The sequence below is a fragment of the Lolium rigidum genome, chromosome 2 (genome assembly GCF_022539505.1).
Source record: "Lolium rigidum isolate FL_2022 chromosome 2, APGP_CSIRO_Lrig_0.1, whole genome shotgun sequence".
In the NCBI taxonomy this organism is placed as follows: domain Eukaryota; kingdom Viridiplantae; phylum Streptophyta; class Magnoliopsida; order Poales; family Poaceae; genus Lolium; species Lolium rigidum.
Genome location: NC_061509.1, coordinates 97,794,253 through 97,801,323, shown reverse-complemented (window position 1 = coordinate 97,801,323; position 7,071 = coordinate 97,794,253).

Sequence of the window (7,071 nt, the reverse complement as noted above, 5' to 3'; positions counted from 1 at the left end):
CTTTACACACGTGGGACAAGGAGTCTCCGGAGATCACATAAGTAAAACCCACTTGACTAGCATAATGACATCTAGATTACAAGCATCATCATATGAATCTCAATCATGTAAGGCAGCTCATGAGATTATTGTATTGAAGTACATAGGAGAGAGATGAACCACATAGCTACCGGTACAGCCCCGAGCCTCGATGGAGAACTACTCCCTCCTCATGGGAGACGAGCAGCGTTGATGAAGATGGCGGTGGTGTCGATGGAGGAGCCTTCCGGGGGCACTTCCCCGTCCCGGCGGCGTGCCGGAACGGAGACTCCTGTCCCCCGGATCTTGGCTTCGCGATGGCGGCGGCTCGGAAGGTTTCTCGTACCGTGGCTTTTCCGTCTCGAGGTTTTAGGTCCGGGACCTTTATATAGGCGAAGAGGCGGCGTCGGAAGGTCGAAGGGGCGACGACACCATAAGGCGGCGCGGCCGGGGCCCGGGCCGCGCCGGCCTATCATCCGGGGCCTGTGTGGCCCCCCTGCGCGGCTCTCGGGTGTTCCGGATGCTTCCGGGCAAAATAGGAACACAGGCGTTGATTTCGTTCAATTCAGAGAATATTTCGTTACTAGGATTTCGAAACCAAAAACAGCAGAAAACGGAAGCGGCACTTCGGCATCTTGTTAATAGGTTAGTTCCATAAAATGCACGAATATGACATAAAATGTGCATATAACATGTAGATATCATCAATAATGTGGCATGGAACATAAGAAATTATCGATACGTCGGAGACGTATCAGGGCTCGACAACGACTTCGCCCCGAGTAATAATTGTGACACAACGTCTAAGCAACAATAATGACATCACCCTGGCAGCGCTCGGGGCCTCGGCTATTTCTTCATCAACAATATGGCGGCATTTATTTTCGCTATTTGGTGGTTTCTACTTAGGCTCGACTTCTTCTCCGCACTCGAAGACTTCATCGCGCCGACTCCGTCGTGCCCAATAAGCTAAGTGTTCCTTTGATTTGCATAAAGTTGATTATCATTTACTTTCGCCGCACCCGACACTTGGGGGCTGCGCCATACTTCTTCACTATACATCTCAGGTTGGCCAAAGGAGAACCGTGTCAAAATAAATCTTAAAGGAGGAACCCGACGAAACTGTCTTCAAAAGAGAACTCAACGAAATCTTCTTCAAGAAGGAACCCGACAAAATCTTCTTCAAGGAGGACCCGAAAAATTATCCTCAAGGAGGATCCGAAGAATTATCTTCAAAGAGGACCCGAAGAATTGTCCTCAAAGAGGATCCGAAGAAATTTTCCTGAAGGAGGAACTCGATGAAATTTTCATCAAGGAGGAACCCAAAAAAAAAAGGTGGACAAATCTTCGGGTTCATTGACTCGTCATATTGTTCCGAGCAAGAGCATCGGTGATGTACCCGACAATATAGAATAACCAATATATTCAGCTGTCTCATCAAGCCCGAGAGAAAAATAGAAGAACCCGTAAAATGGGTCATTGCATCAGCCGAACAAGGCACTCGACAATATATTCTCAGAGCGCCAAAAGTCGCGAATAATCTCTGAATGCCGCAAAACTCTGCGAAGGTAAGACCCCGGATCCGTTTCGAGCGGCGTGGCACCGTCTCTGACGTCGGTTTGCTACTTTTATCCGTATCAACAGATACGAAGAAAAATCCTAACGGACGCGTTAGGTACCCGATAAAACATGACTGGGACTCGATAGAATGGTAAGACCTTAAGCGGCACTCGTCGAGTTAACACCGAGTATCCCGGGATCATGTCCAGGGACGTGATCTTGAAGTAGGTTTTTGCGGATTGCCACTAGAGCGAGTTAACTAGTACCCGATCCGTCAGATGAACTAGCCACAATTACCATTATCCCTGTACAATATAGATATGGATGTCAAATAAAAATAGCAACGGCCTGGAGTCGATAAAAAGAGGGGCTGCGCCAAGTTGTTTATCGAGTAGTACAACTTGAGCCTATGCCTAGGTGCAAGCACCTGCTCATAGGCTCGGGGGCTACTCTTATCGAGAGTATTGTTCACCCTCTCGATAAGATACAAGAAAGAGGAAAAATTGTGGAGTCAATTACAAGCAAGTTGAGCCTACACCCAAGTGCAAACACTTGGCTGTAGCCTCGGGGGCTACTCCCATCGGGAGCGCTGGTCGCGCACCCGATAGAAAGATAACTTCGACGAGCATCTACGGCAATTAAGGTTTGTAGACTCAACTCGATTCTACGACTCGAGTGGAGCCTACTCCCATCGGGAGCACATGGATTTCATCAAGTCTTCCAGAAATATAGTTAAGTTCTTCATCGAGTAGTACAACTTGAGTCTATGCCTAAGTGCAAGCACTTGCCCATAGACTCGGGGGCTACTCCCATCGGGAGCGCTGCCACGCACCCGATAATTTCAAGAATCGTCGACATCATCTACACTACACATGATCTACGACATGGACCTCGCCTTGTATTTCTTCGACTTCGGAGATGGTTATGCTTGGAGTTTCTACGCAAGTCTTCGACTTCCCTATAAACTCGGGGGCTACTGACATGGGCATACCCTTCGGATACCCATTATTAGTATACCGGCTCGGCCCAATATGGAGAAGACCAAATATGGAGAAGGCCCAACAAGGCAACCCGAAGAAGTAGTCGACTAGGACTCTTGTAAAACCCTAGGCTGGTTGCATATATGAAGCTAGCCAGGGCACCCGAAATAAGGAAGCGAACAGATAGACAGAATATAGACAACATAGATCCGCCTATGGCGGCACCATGTAAACATATTATGCTCATATACTGGATTGCTAGCAGCACGTAGGGATCCTCCACCGAGGGGACCCGAAGCTAGGTACGTCGTGTGCCTAATCTCGTCCCCGGAATCTCCATCGTCGCTCTCTCCCGAAACCCTAGTCTACAATACGTAGGCATTACAGAGGTGTTCCCTCGTCAGGATCCAATCATAATATTTTGATATCCTTGTTTAGGCTCATATATAGGACAATCAATAACTCCCACTTTGATAGTTCTCAAATTAGAAATTGTATTAACTCCATATACTTTATCAATCCTCTTGGGAAAATAAACAAGTATGCTCCTTGTCATCAACATTGAAAGTAACTTTTCCTTTATTGCAATCAATAACAGCCCTGCAAGTGTTAAGAAAAGGTCTTCCAAGAATAATAGACATATTATCATCTTCGGGCATTTCCAACACAACAAAATCAGTTAATATTAAGCAATTATTAGCAACTTGAACAGGAACATCCTCACATATACCAACGAGGAACAGCGATAGATTTATCAGCCATTTGCAAACATATATCAGTTGGTATCAACTTATCTAAATAAAGTCTCTTGTAAAGAGAAAAAAGGCATAACACTAACTCCTGCTCCCAAATCACATAGAGCAGTTCTAACATAATTATTCTTGATGGAACAAGGGATAGTCGGTATACCTGGGTCTCCCAACTTCTTTGGAACCTTGCCATTGAAAGAGTAATTAGCAAGCATAGTGGAAATCTCCTCATTAGGAATTTTCCTTTTGTTAGAGACAATATCTTTCATATACTTTGAATAAGGGGGCAATTTAATAACATCAGTCAAAGGGATTTGCAGGAACAAAGGTTTCATCCAATCACAAAATTTATTATAGTGTTCTTCCTCCTTTGATTTTAGTTTCTTAGCAGGAAAAGGCATTTGCTTTTGAACCCAAGGTTCTCTTTCATTACCATGTTTCTTAGCAATAAAATCTTCTTTAGTATAATTTTTATTTTTAGCATGCTTTTCAGGTTCATCTTCAACCTCTTCTTTATCAGAAACATCATTCTTATCATTACCTTTATCATGTTCATTACCACTTTCAGTTTTAGCATCAGAAATAGAAATACTATTAGGATCATTAACAGGCTCAGAGGATTCTACAACAGTTTTATGTTTCTTCTTCTTTTTCTTAGAAGGAGCAGTAGTTTCTTTAGTTCGTTGAGAATCTTGTTCAACTCTTTTGGGATGCCCCTCGGGATATAGAGGATCCTGAGTAGAAACACCACCTATAGTTATTACTTCATAAGCATGTTTCTCTTTAGAAGTATTTTTTAACAAGTCATTTTGCACTTTAGTGAGTTGATCAATTTGAGTTTGAACCATATGAAAATGTTTAACAAGCATCTTAACATCATTGGAGGTTCTCTCCACAATATCATGCAATTTACTAATAGCTTGAGAATTTTCCATTAAATGATTCTCTACTCATATTAAAATTATTTTGCTTAACAACATAATTATCAAACTCATCAAAACATTTATCAGGAGGTTTTGAGTAAGGAATATCTTCTTTATCAAAGCATTGAAGAGAATGTACCTCAATCGTGGATGAAGGGGGAGTTATCTTACATAAATCTTCTATGGGGGTAAATTCTTAATATCTTCAAATTTAATACCTTCCTCTTTAAGAGATTTCTTGGCTTCCCTCATATCTTCATCATTTAATTTAATCATACCCCTCTTCTTCAATATTGGTGTTGGGGTTGGTTCAGGTGTAGTCCAATCATCATGATTTCGGCCTATTCTAGCCAATAATTCTTCAGCTTCGTCTGGAGTTCTTTTCCTTAAAACACAACCAGCACAACTATCCAGGTATGCTCTAGACTCAATGGTTAGTCCACTATAAAATATATCAAGTAAGTCATGCTTTTCCAAATCATGTCCAGGCCAAGCTCTAAGAAGAGAGCAAAACCTTGCCCAAGCTTCAGGCAATTTCTATCCATGTTCCTGGTCAAAACTATAAATTTTCTGCAAAGCAATATGTTGAGCACTAGCAGGAAAATATTTCCGAAAGAAAACATCAAGCAAACCATTTGGACTATCAATAGAATCAGGAGGCAGACTATTATACCAAGTTTTAGCATCATCCTTTAATGAGAAAGGAAAAAAATTAGCAACAAATTAAATAAGTACGCTTCTTGATATCATCAGAAAACAAGCTACTCAAAGTAGAAAGCTCATTCATGTGTTCTACAACACTTTCTTTTTCAGTACCACAAAAAGGTGTTTTCTCAACAATAGATATATGAGAAAAATCATAATCCTTATCCTTAATGTTTATAGCAGATGTGGCAAATTTAGGATCAGGAGACAGTTTATATCTAACAGCACGTTGTGCAAGAAGCTTTTTAATGTTACTTGCATCAGTAGTAGCATTACATTTATCAATAAAATCATCATCAAGTTCCACATAATCTTCATCAAGATCATCACTAGAGTGTTCAACAGACTCAGGTGAATTAACAGGTGTAACAGTATTTTCATTAGGAATTTCAGTATTTTCAATTTGTCTAGACCTAGCAATTGTAGCATCTAGAAAAGAACCTAATGAACCATTGATACGTCTCCAACGTACCTATAATTTCTGATGTTCCATGCTTGTTTTATGACAATACTTACATGTTTTGCTCGCACTTTATAATGTTTTTATGCATTTTCCGGAACTAACCTATTAACAAGATACCGAAGTGCCAGTTCCTGTTTTCTGTTGTTTTTGGTTCCAGAAAGGCTGTTCGGGCAAATTCTCGGAATCGGACGAAATCAACGCCCAGAACCTTATTTTTTCCGGAAGCTTCCAGAAAGCCAGAGTGGGACCAGAGGGGTGCCCTGGGGGCCCCACAAGTGTTGGCGGCGCGGCCCAAAGGGGGCGCACCCCCCTAGTGTGAGGAGGCCCCGTGGCCCTTCCGGCTCCGACTCTTCGCCTATTAAAGCCGTCCTGACCTAAATCTTCGATACCAATTGACGAAACTCCAGAAAGACTCCACGGGCGCCGCCACCATCGCGAAACTCCGTTTCGGGGGACAGAAGTCTCTGTTCCGGCACCCTGCCGGGACGGGGAAGTGCCCCCGGAAGCCATCTCCATCAACGCCACCGCCTCCATCATGCTCCGTGAGTAGTTCCCCCATGGACTACGGGTTCTAGCTGTAGCTAGTTGGTATTCTCTCCCCCATGTACTTCAATACAATGATCTCATGAGCTGCCTTACATGATTGAGATTCATCCGATGTAATCGGTGTTGTGTTTGTCGGGATCCGATGGATTGTTACATTATGATTAGTCTATCTATAAAGTTTGTGAAGTTATTGTTGCTGCAATCTTGTTGTGTTTAATGCTTGTCACTAGGGCCCGAGTGGCATGATCTTAGATTTAAGCTCTATACTTATTGCTTAGATTGTATCTACAAGTTGTTTGCACATGTCTATGTCCGGAACCCGAGGCCCCGGAGTGACAGCAAGCTCGGGATAAGCTGGAGGGGAAGGCTTAGGTATGAGGATCACATGTTTTCACCAAGTGTTAATGCTTTGCTCCGGTGCTCTATTAAAATGAGTACCTTAATTTCCAGTAGATTCCCTAGAGGCCCGGCTGCCACCGAGTCGGTAGGACAAAAGATGTTGTACAAGTTTCTCATTGCGAGCACGTACGACTATATATGGAAAACATGCCTACATGATTAATAATCTTGATGTTCTGTCTTAATGCTATTTCAATCCTATCAATTGCCCAACTGTAATTTGTTCACCCAACACTTGTTATTGGAGAGTTACCACTAGTGTAGATAGCTGGGAACTGATACGTCCAAAACGTATCTACTTTCCCGAACACTTTTGCTATTGTTTTGCCTCTAATTTCTGGTGTCTCGTTTTTGTGCAGAAATCCAACTTTCAGGAAAAACCTCGGAATTTATACAGAAGGCCCTATTTTCCCAGAAGACTCACGGAGCCAGAAGGGCAAGTCAGGTGGAGGCCCGAGGGCCCCACACCCTAGGGCGGCGCGGCCTAGGAGGGGGGCGCGCGGCCCTAGCGTGTGGCCCCCTCGGCCGGCCTCCGACGCCATCCTTCGGACTACTTATCGCCCTCGACCTAAAAACGCACGGGGAGAAGTCGAAGTCGCCAGAAACCCTCCAGAACGCCGCAACATCGCGAAACTCCGTCTCGGGAGCCAGAAGTCTCCGTTCTGGCACTCCGCCGGGACGGGGAATTGGAGGAGATCATCGTCGCCATCACCACCGACGCCTCTTCA